Genomic DNA, 12251 nt, shown 5'->3' on the forward strand with positions numbered 1-12251 from the left:
AGCCATGGATGTACTGCGAGGTCAGGCTACTGCTGAAAGCACGGGACACCGCTTTCCGGTCAGGCGATGCTGGAGCCTACAGATCATTCAGGGCTAACCTGAAGAGGGGCATCAAGAAAGCCAAGCACTGCCATAAGCTCAGGATTTAGGAGCACTTTAACAACTCTGACCCCCGACGCATGTGGCAAGGCATCCACGCCATCACGGACTATAGACCCAACACCACCCCCACATCCAGCAACGCCTCATTCCTTGAGGAGCTTAACCACTTCTATGGCCGCTTTGACAGGGACAATCTAGAGATGGCCATCAAGGCGGTGCTCCCTGCTGATCACCAGCCCCTCACACTCACCCCCTACGACGTGTACGTGGCACTGAGTAGACGTAATGCACGCAAGGCTGCGGGCCCTGACGGCATCCCCGGGCGCGTCCTCAGGGCCTGTGCTACACAGGTGACAGACGTGTGGACTGACATCTTCAACCTGACAGTTGCCCAAGCAGTTCTCCCCACGTGCCTTAAAACCACCTCCATCGTGCCGGTGCCAAAACACTCCACTGCGGCAATCCTGAACGACTTCCGCCCAGTTGCACTTACTCCCATCATCACCAAGTGCTTCGAGAGGCTGGTCCTGGAACACCTCAAAGGCTGCCTACCCCCCACATTGGATCCCTATCAGTTTGCCTCCCGCAAGAACAGGAGTACGGAGGACGCCATCTCAACGGCACTTCACTCCGCACTCTCCCACCTCGACAACAGAGACACTTACGTAAGAATGCTGTTCATCGATTACAGCTCAGCATTCAACACCATTATACCCTCTAAACTGATCACCAAACTCGGTAACCTGGGCATCGACCCCTCCCTCTGCAACTGGATACTGGACTTTCTAACCAACAGACCCCAGTCTGTTAGGTTAGACAAGCACACCTCTTCAACCCTCACCCTGAACACCAGCGTTCCACAGAGCTGTGTGCTGAGTACCCTCCTCTACTCCCTCTTCACCTACGACTGCACACCTGTACATGGTACTAACACCATCATCAAGTATGCAGATGATACAATGGTGATTGGCCTCATCAGCAACAACAATGAGTCGGCCTATAGGGAGTAGGTCCAGCTCCTAGCAGCATGGTGCACTGATAACAACCTGGCACTCCAAGAAGACCCACAATACCCACAATACCTCAACTCTGGTCAAGAAGGCTCACCAGCGTCTCTTCTTCTTGAGGAGACTAAAGAAGGTCCAGCTGTCTCCTCAGATTCTGGTGAACATCTACCGCTGCACCATCGAGAGCATCCTTACCAACTGTATCACAGTATGGAATGGCAACTGCTCTGTCTCCAACCGCAAAGCACTGCAGAGGGTGGTGAAAATTGCCCAACGCATCACCGGTTCCTCGCTCCCATCCATTGAGTCCCTGCGGCTCTTCCACTACTCAAAACTGTACCTCGGTGATTGTCAATCACCCCCCCCCCGGACACTCCTCCCACAAGGACAAAAATAATTGCACTACTGTGACTGTATGCATGTAAAAATATTTATTTATGGCTCATATTTTATGTCGCTCTTCTAGGGAGATGCTAACTGCATTGTGTTGTCTCTGTACTGTACACTGCACAATGACAATAAAGTTTGAATCTGAATCTGAATCTGAATTAACCGAATTATGAAGGAACAGAATTATGAACTAGCCCTATATCACACACACGAACTGTTCCCCCGCAACGTTGGTTACACTGCGAGTCAGGTCGTGTCCGGTACTGAAATGGACAACAAAAGGCCCAGGTTCCGCTCCATTGCTACTACACGCCAGCCCATTGCATTTCGCAGGAGTGGCCTATCTTGCTCCGCTATAGAATCTTTGGTAGGGACTACCTGAAATTAGTGAACTCAATGATCACACCGCTGGGTTGCAAACAGCCCAAGCGAAATATGAGGTGCTGCTCCTCCAATTACGGTGGGCCTCACTCTGGCCATGGAGGAGGCCCAGGACAGAAAGGTAGGATTCAGAATGGGAGGGGGAGTTGAAGTGCTGAGCCACCGGGAGATCAGGTTGGTTATTGCGAACCGAGCTGAGGTGTTTGGTGTGAGTGTGTGTGTGCGTGAGAAAAAGTGTGTGTGTATGTGTGAGATAAAGTGTGTGTGAGAGAGAGCAAGAGAGAGAGGATGTGTGTGTGCATGAGAGAAAGTGTGTGTGTGAGAAAGTGTGTGTGTGAGAGAGAGCTAGAGAGAGAGGGTGTGTGTGTGCGTGTGAGAGAGGAGGGGGGCACGAGAGGGTGGAAGTGTACCACCCGTGGCAGTGTACCAGCAGGCTGGAGGAGCGGGCAAAGGCCTTGCCATAGAGTGGGCAGGTGAAAGGGTGCTGGCCGGTGTGGACTCACCGGTGCTCCAACAGGTGGTCAAGGCGGGTGAAGCCCTTACCACAGGACGGGCAGGGGAAGGGACGTTCACCGCCGTGGGTACGCCGGTGCTGCCACAGGTTGGACATGCGGGTGTAACCCTTGCCACACTCAGCGCACACAAAGGGTCTCTCTCCGGTGTGTATCCGCTGGTGCTCCCGCAGCCCCCGTGCTCTCTTGTCACAGTGGGAGCAGCTGCTCGCCGGCGTGGGTCCGCCCGTGCTGCCGCAACCCCCTCGAGCTGTCAAACTCCTCACCGCAGTACGGTCAGTCGTAGGGCTGGCCACTGGTGTGCACGCGCTGATGAGACAGGGTGTGGGAGGCCATGGCTAAACGCTCTCCACACACCGGGCTGGAGACGGCACCCGCTGGTGGGACAGCTGTTGGTGGAGCGGGTGAAGCCTTTGCCGCATTGGGCGCAGGTGTAGGGCCGCTCGCTGGTGTGGGTGCGCTGGTGTTGCAGCAGGTGACTAGACTGGGTGAAGCCCTTGTCGCACTAGTTGCAGGTGTAGGGGCGCTCGCCGGTGTGGGTGCGCTGGTGCATCAGCAAGCTGCAGGACTGGGTGAAGCCCTTGCCGCACTGGGAGCAGGTGTAGGGCCGCTCCCTGGTGTGCACGCGCCTGTGCTGCTTCAGCTCTCGCGACGACTTGAAGCCTTTGCCGCAGTCGGAGCAGGTGAACGGCCGCTCGCTGCTGTGCACCCTCTGGTGTTCCCTCAGCCCTGACAACAGGGCAAAGCTCTTGCCGCATGTGGAGCAGCCATGGGGCTTCTCGCCCGTGTGCAACCGCCGGTGGGTCTCCAGATGATTCGCCATCTTGAAGCTCTTGCCGCAGTCTGAGCAGGTGAAGGGGCGTTCTCCCGTGTGCACCCGCCAGTGGATTTCCAAATCGCTCGAGTACTGGCAGGCCTTCCCACACACGTCGCACTCATAACGCTTCTCCTTGTTGTGCCCCGTCATGTGGTGCTCAATCGAAGCGCAGCCTCTCGAAGCTCAGCCCGCACACCGAGAAGTTGGGGAGGGGGAGGGGGGGGGGTCTCACCGGCACCCTGGCCGCCCTCAATGGCCGATCACGTCTCCGTCTCTCCGTCCACAGCAACGACTCCTAAACCCTGCAGGAGGGGAACACAGAGGGTCAACAAGTGGCAAACAGGACATTACTTGCACAAATCGGGTGCGTTCATGGTGGAGGAAACCGTTATATAATGTTGCGCAACACAGTGGCGCAGCGGTTCAGTTGCTGCCTCACCGCCAGAGACCCGGGTTCGATCCTGACTACGGGTGCTTTCTGTGCGGAGTTTGCACGTTCTCCCCTTGACCTGCGTGGGTTTTTACTCCGGGTGTTCTGGCTTCCTCCAACATTTCAAAGAAGTTCAGAGTTGTAGATTAATCGGCCTCCGCAAAATTGTTAAATTGTCCCTAATGTGCGTAGGAAAGTGCTAGTGTACATACGAGGTGATTGCTGGTCGGCGCGGACTCCATGGGCCGAAAGTCCTGTTTCCGCGCTGCATCTCTAAACTAAACTGCTTCAAGCATGCGGTGGTCCAACCACTCCTGAAAAAACCTAACCTCGACCCCACCTTGCCAAGCAACTACAGACCCATTTCTAAACTGCCTTTCCTCTCAAAAGCCCTTGAAAAGGTAATCTTAAGTTAACATATACCTTACCTTCACCAAAACACTATCCAGGAAACTTTCCAATCAGGTTTCAGGGCTCACCATAGCACAGAGTCTGCATTGTTGAAGGTACACAATGACCTATTTTTCACCGTTGACTCCGGCGACTATGCTATTCTGCTCATTCTTGGCATCAGTGCAGCATTTGATATTGTTGACCACACCATCCTAATTAACCGTCTCCGGTATGGGGTTGGTATTGATGGCACTGCCCTGAGCTGGTTCATCTCCTACCTCAAAGGTAGGAGTTTCTCGACTAACATAGGCAAATCTTTCTCCTCCCCAGCTAATCTCTACTGTGGGGTTCGACAAGGTTCCATCCTTGGCCCCGTTCTCTTCTCCCTGTATATGCTCCCCTTAGGCCAAGTCATTGAAAGGCACGGCATTTCCTTCAATTTCTATGCAGACGATACCCAACTCTATCTCCCCCTGAAGCCCAAAAACCAATCAAATCTGTTTAACCTTACCCACTCCCTCGGGGATATAAAGTGTTGGATGGCCCAGAACTCCCTCCAACTAAATGAGAGTAAGTCTGAGGTCATCCTTCTCGGCCCCTCGGACTCAATGAAAATGATAGCAGGCAGCGTTGGAAGCCTTACCCCACTACTCAAACCTCACGTCAAAAACCTTGGCATGATATTTGACTCAGCACTGAAATTTGACAAACAAGTCAATGCCGTGGTAAAAGCTAGCTTCTTCCAGCTTCGGACGATAGCTAAAATAAAAAACATCCTTCAGTTTGATGACCTGGAAAAGATCATCCACACATTCATCTCTTCCCGCCTCGATTACTGCAACTCCCTTTACACTGGCATCAGCCAACCTTCCCTGTCCCGCCTGCAACGTCCAAAACGCCGCAGCGAGACTCCTGAAGGGCACCCGAAAAAGGGACCACATCACCCCGATCCTGGCCTCTCTCCACTGGCTCACTGTGCGGTTCCGTATAAACTTCAAGATTCTCCTCCATGTCTACAAAGCCCTCAATGGGCTTGGCCCCCACCTACATAAAGTCTTCTCACCCACCACTCCACCTCCAGGCCCCTCAGATCGGCCGACTTGGGGTTGCTGAATATCCCACGGTCAAGGCATAAGCTCGGGGACGATCGCGCCTTTACGGTTGCAGCTCCTAGACTGTGGAACAGCATCCCCCTTCCCATCAGAACTGCCCCCTCCATCTACTCTTTTAAGTCAAGACTAAAGACGTATCTATACTCCCAAGCCTTTCCTGACGTCCTCTGAGTGAGGGCTCCATGTATATATGTATGTAGTTTATTTTGTTGTGCTATTCTTATAACAAATGTAAAGCACTTTCGCCAACGAGAGTTGTTCTTTAAATGTGCTATATAAATAAATGTGACGACTTGACTTGACTTGACTTGACTAAACTAAACCAAAGAAGGGTCTCGATCCAAAATGTCCCTCCATCACATTCTCTCTGTCTCTCTCTCTCTCTCTCTCTGGATGGTGAAATGGAACAGATGAGCCAAGAAATACAAGGTCTGAAAAAACAACACGATACTAATTGGGAGCTAACGAATAAACTGAATGAGAAATGTCAAGATTTAGAGGCCAGGTCAAGGAGGCAAAATCTGATAATAGTAGGAGTTAAAGAGGGTGCTGAACACGGCCTTCAAATGCGTGATTTTATTACTAATCTACTTAAAGATGTTTTCAAACTTCCAGAAAAACCAAAGATAGATCTGGCTCATCGAGTGGGTCGCTTCCAAAAACATGATAATGCTAAACCAAGGCAAATCATTGTAAAGTTCCTGGATATTTCAACTTTGGTAACTCTATTAAAGAAGATAACCTATGGAGAAAATCTTACATTTGCTGATAATATCGTAAGATTCTACAGGGATTATCCTCGGGAAGTTTTGGCAAAAAGACGCGAGTTTAAAAGGGCAAGCAGTATTTTATATGGACATTCTGAAGTTCATTATGGCGTGATCTATCCAGCGAAAATACTAATTACGTTTAAGGGCAAGCAACGCTCATTTACGGACCCGGACTCTGCTTGCAAATACAAGGAGGAACAGAATAATAGACATTTTATCTGTGGAACTTTGTTTTTTCTGTTTCAATTAAGACACTAGAACGCTTCAGACGGTTACCAGACAGCCTTATCTGGCAAGAATGTGTTGTTCAATAACAGAGGCCGAATTAAACTTCTGAACTGAAAGCACAGATGGAAGCTCAAGGTCGCAAGCTCGTCAACAAACCCCTCAGCACGGAGAACTATGAGACCGTCTCCTTTTGAAATGGCCATTATGAGGCATCTGTTCCACACTATATGATATATGACCTATTATTTATATATATAATTAACTAACTAATTAACCACTTACGCGCAATAAACTCAACTAACGTTAAAGGCGCAATGTACTATACTAACACGACTAACTATATAGCAGGAAGGATGGGGGAGGTTAGACATATATTTTAAATACTAAATACTAATTATGAATTACTTAACATACAGGTAAATGAAAAGTGTCATTATTGACGAGGTACTTTAACCCATAATTTCTTTAATTTTAATCCAAATCTTCTACCTTCCCTTTTATTTTATTCTATTTTAAGCTGTTCAGCGATTAATTGACCTGATATGATAATTTTGGTAACAATTAGAGGGAACCGACTAACGTGGGGTCAAATTCTAATAGTGTCAGGAGATGTAGAACTACTGTAGAAATTATGAAGGACAACTCTGGATTCGGGATTCCGAGGTACTTGGCTGCATCACATGAATCATACAGTCTGGTAATAATAGCCAATGCAAGATAATAGTCGAATAAATATCGGAGGTCTCACCTTCTGTAGTTGGAACATCAGAGGTGCGAATGAGCCAATTAAGAGGGGTAAAATTCTGGCACAATTAAAATCATTAAATATGGATATTGCTTTCCTACAAGAGACACATCTGAAACAACAAACTCAGATCAGATTAAGGGCAAATTGGATAGGTCAAACCTATTACTCCACATTCACCTCTAAAGAAAGAGGCACGGCTATTATAATACGGAAGGGTATACCTTTTAAATTAAAGAAATCTATATCTGATAAAGAGGGAAGATATGTTATAGTCACGGGAGAAATTTACAATACACCATTAACTATGATAAACATATACGCGCCTAATTTTGATAACCCACAATTTTTTTGGAAAATAATAGATTTAATCGCAGAGCATAATTATCAAAATATAATAATGGGGGGAGATTTTAACTGTGTTATAGATCCATACTTAGCTAAATCAATAAAGCTAGGGAAGCGTCTTGTTAAAACTAAGACCTGTGAATTTTTAAATACTTATATAAAAAATAATAACATAGCTGATATTTGGAGAATAGCAAATCCAAGTGGTAGGGAATACTCATTTTATTCATCAGTTCACAAAACTTATTCGCGAATTGACTATTTTTTTATTGGACACAAAATTAATCCCGTATACGAATAAACCATCATATCATAATAGTATTATTTCTGATCATTCACCATTGACTTTTATACTTAAAATTGAGGGAATGCCGAGTATAAAACCTTTTTGGAGATTCAATGTACATATATTAAATAACCCGCAGGGTTATGAGTATATAAAAGAACAAATAAAACTTTTTTTCGAAATAAATGACACGCCGGGTATTTCTGCACCGCTATTATGGGAAACCTTCAAGGCATATATTCGCGGCGTCATAATTTCTTACCAAAGTTTTCAAAATAAGGAAAATAAAAGAGAACTTCAGCGGATAGAACAGAAAATAAAACTACTAGAACTGGACAATGCAACTGACCCAACCATAAATAAACATAATAAGATAACTTTATTGAAATATAAAGTCAATAGAATACTATCGGCTAGAGTAATAAAATTATTCCAAATTACAAAACAAGCACACTTCGAATTTGGGGATAAGGCACATAAACTACTGCGAGGCAACTGAAGCAGCGAGAAAAGGAAAAAACTATTACTAAAATTAAATCGGATAAGGGTGAGTTTTTAACACTGCCTAAGAATATTAACAAGAGGTTTGCCCAATTTTATCACTATTTATATACATCTAAAATAAATACAGATGTAAGTAAAATTACAAATGTTTTATATAATTGCAAGCTCCCAAAATTGGATAGCTTAGAACAAGAGCAATTAGGAGCACGGATTACTAGTGAAGAAATAAAACAAATAATAAACTCACTGAAAAATGGGAAGACCCCAGGACCAGACGGTTTTAGTAATGAATTTTATAAAAGATTTCAGGAGTCAATTATACCAAGATTAGTCAATTTATACACGCAGGCTTATACCGAAAATAAACTACCAGAAACCCTAGCAGAAGCAACAATAACACTTATACCAAAAAAAGATAAAGATTTAGATGAACCGGGTTCTTATAGAGCTATTTCACTACTAAATACGGATCAGAACATTTTAGCAAAGATTCTAGCTAGAAGGCTAAATATTTATATTAACAATTTAATAAATACGGATCAAACGGGATTTATACCCAAAAGACAATCATTTAATAATTTGAGAAGGCTTTTCAATATAATGTACTCTCATAATGAGGACAATGAAGATATTTCAGTTATCACGCTGGATGCAGAGAAGGCATTTGATCAAGTAGAATGGCAGTATTTATACAAGGTACTCCAAAAATTCAATATGGGAGAGAATTTTATCAGATGGGTTAAACTACTTTACGATAGACCTACGGCAAGAATATTAACTAACAATACGCTATCTCCAAATTTTTACTTATCAAGGGGTAATAGGCAAGGGTGTGCCTTATCACCATTGCTATTTGCCCTTATGATAGAACCGTTGGCCGAAAGGATTAGAAATCACCCGAATATTCACGGATATAACACTAAGGATTCAAAGAATAAAATGTCACTATATGCTGATGATATTCTTTTATATATTACTAATACACAAACGAGTATACCCATCTTATTAACACTAATTGAGGAATTCGGCTCTTTTTCAGGATATAGAATAAATTGGGATAAAAGCGAAATTATGTCTTTAAAACCACAGGATTCGAGACACTTACTAAAATTCCCCTTCAAAATTGCAACAGAAAAATTCAAGTATCTGGGTATTCAAATTACGAGAAGACACAAATCATTATTTAGTGCCAATTTTATACCACTATTAAATAAACTGAATGATATGATTAAATTTTGGAAAACACTTCCGCTCTCATTGATAGGTAGAATTAACGCTATAAAAATGACTTTCTTACCACAATTAATATATTTGTTTCAAGCGATCCCAATATATATTCCAAAATATTTTTTCAAAAAACTAGATTCCATTATCACTAATTTTATATGGGATTACAGAACACATAGAATTCAACGAAAGCATTTGTGCAAATCTAAAGAGGTTGGGGGTTTATCATTACCTAACTTTATGTATTACTACTGGGCAGTGCATATTAAGAACATAATGTACTGGCTGGATAGTTCCACTCAGCAGTTGGAGTGGATAAGAATGGAGAAAGAGGAGTGCTATCCGCACGATATAGGAACGATCCTGCTCTCACCGATAAAATTGAATAGTATAATATATAAGAAGAACCCAATTATTCACAATATAATAAGAATTTGGAAACAAATAAAAGTATCCTTGAAATTAAATAATTTATCAGTACTAACCCCACTATTGAACAACCCCGCATTCAAACCTTCTCTCATCGACAACACATATCAACAATGGGATAGACTGGGGATTAGGAAAGTAGGGGATATGTATGAATTGGGTAAACTGTTATCATTTCAACAATTAAAATTAAAATTTAAATTGAAGGATAATCAATATTTTAAATATATACAGTTATGTGACTTTATGAAGAAATATATACATAGATTTCAAACTATATTTTTAGACCCTTTAGAAGAAGCAATGAATATTAAGGCTGATGCACAAAATTTAATATCATACTTTTATAATAATATATTATATAGAGAATCACCCTCAACAGAAGCACTAAGGGAAGATTGGGAACATGAGCTAATGATAAAGATCTCGAAGGATAGATGGGAAAAGTATTTGATGAATACACATAACTGTTCTATTAATACAAGACATAATTTAATTCAATTCAAATTATTACATAGACTATATTATTCAAAAACGAGGTTGAATAAATTTTATCCAAACGTCTCTCCTAGATGCGATAAATGTTTGTTTCAAAACGCTAATATAACACATTCATTTGTAGGATGTACAAAGTTGAATAAATTTTGGAGCGATATATTTGATATATTTACAAAGCTCTTCAAGTCAAGAATAGAACCCAAAATGGAATGGATTATATTTGGAATAATAGGAGAAGATACCAATTTAAATAAAGACCAAAATGTTTTTTTTAATTATGGGTTAATAATTGGAAAGAAATTGATACTTAAATTTTGGAAAAATACAACCATAACAACTGTTAAAATGTGGATTAGGAATATGATGGACATAGCACGCCTTGAAGAAATTAGACTCCGACTAATAGATAAATATGACCAATTCTTAAGGAGTTGGTCTCCTTTCATCGACTTTTTGGAATCATGTGATGCAGCGGTACCATAAGGATTGCTGATTTCAGTTCATGACGTGGATAGATCTACATCTCCGAATATATATTTGAAAAATTCTCTTTTAAGGGGCCTTTTCTTCTATTTCTACTTTCCACCTTTTCTTTTTTATTTTATTTTTTTATTTTTATTTTTTATATCCACACTTCACATTTTTCTACTCTCTACCATCTATTTTTCCACTCTTTCCCCTTTCTATTGTTTTCTTTTTCTTGTCTTGCCTACTCATAACATAAAACTAGAGGTTGTACATAGAATGGATTACGGTATGACATAGTTGGCACCTAAAATTAGGTGCCACTGTATTGTTTTGTATTGTATTAACTTCTAATAAAATAAACAAAACAAAAAAAAAAATACAAAAAAAAATAAAAATAAAATAAATGTGACGACTTGACTTGACTTGACTAAACTAAACCAAAGAAGGGTCTCGATCCAAAATGTCCCTCCAGCACATTCTCTCTGTCTCTCTCTCTCTCTCTCTCTCTCTCTCTCTCTCTCTCTCTCTCTCTCTCTCTCTCTCTCTCTCTCTCTCTCTCTCTCTCTCTCTCTCTCTCTCTCTGTCTGAAATACTGAATCTTATCCTGACATATATATATATGTGTATATGTATGTAGTTTGTTTGTTTATACTATTCTTATAACAAATGTAAAGTACTTTAGCCAACGAGAGTTGTTTTTAAAATGTGACTTGACCCAAAATGTCACCCATAGATGTGGTGAGAAATTCTGTGATCAACACAAGTTTCAAAACTTGGATAAACTGCATGTGTTGGAGAGCCGGGGCTGAGGGAGGGATGGGACAGATGCGGGCAGCGGGCAGGGACAGATGCGGGGAGCCGGGGCTGGTAGGTTTGTGCGGCTGATATTTGCGCGGCTAGCGAGTCACTCGCTGCAGCTTCGGCCAAGCAGCGCTCCGGGCAGTGCGAGTGTCCCGGGCCGTCGGGGGCGGTGGAAGCACCGCTGCCGCGAGAGTCTGTGCCGAAGGGACAGACTCTCAAAGGGAGGTGGAGAGCGAGAGAGAGGGGAAGGAGACAGGGAGACAGTGGGGAGAGAGAGGGGGTGAGAGGAGAGAGGGGGAGAGACAGAGGGGGGGGGGGGTGAATGGAGAGAGAGGAGGGAGAGGGGGGAAATAGATGACAGAATACCGCCAGTGAAACTGCCAAAGCGCAGAGTGCCTGTAGCTATGATGACACCTCTACAAGAGGAACTCAAAGATCTAGAGAGAAGAGGGATAATCACACCAGTGGAACGCAGCACTGACTGGATCAGTAGCATGGTCGCAGTGAGAAAACCTAATGGGAAGCTGAGGATCTCTATAGACCCAAAACCTCTGAATCGGGCATTAAAAAGAAGCCACTATCCACTCCCAACTATAGATGACATCCTGCCGGAGATGTCAAAGGCAAAAGTATTCACAGTCTGCGACGTGAAGCAAGGCTTCTGGCATGTCAAACTAGAAGAAGAGTCGAGCTTCCTTACCACATTCGCCACTCCATTTGGTCGCTTCCGTTGGCTAAGGATGCAGATGGGAATAGGCCCAGCACCTGAAGTGTTCCAAAGAAAGCCCATGCAGGCCCTGGAG

General features: G+C 43.6%; 1 pseudogene; it reads right to left on the reverse strand.

Moving 5' to 3' along the window:
- Window positions 1–2810: 2810 nt before the first annotated feature.
- On the reverse strand, window positions 2811–11944 carry LOC116969032 (annotated as a pseudogene).
- Between the last annotated feature and the right edge of the window lie 307 nt (window positions 11945–12251).

The sequence above is a fragment of the Amblyraja radiata genome (genome assembly GCF_010909765.2).
Source record: "Amblyraja radiata isolate CabotCenter1 chromosome 42 unlocalized genomic scaffold, sAmbRad1.1.pri SUPER_42_unloc_2, whole genome shotgun sequence".
Taxonomy (NCBI): Eukaryota; Metazoa; Chordata; class Chondrichthyes; order Rajiformes; family Rajidae; genus Amblyraja; species Amblyraja radiata.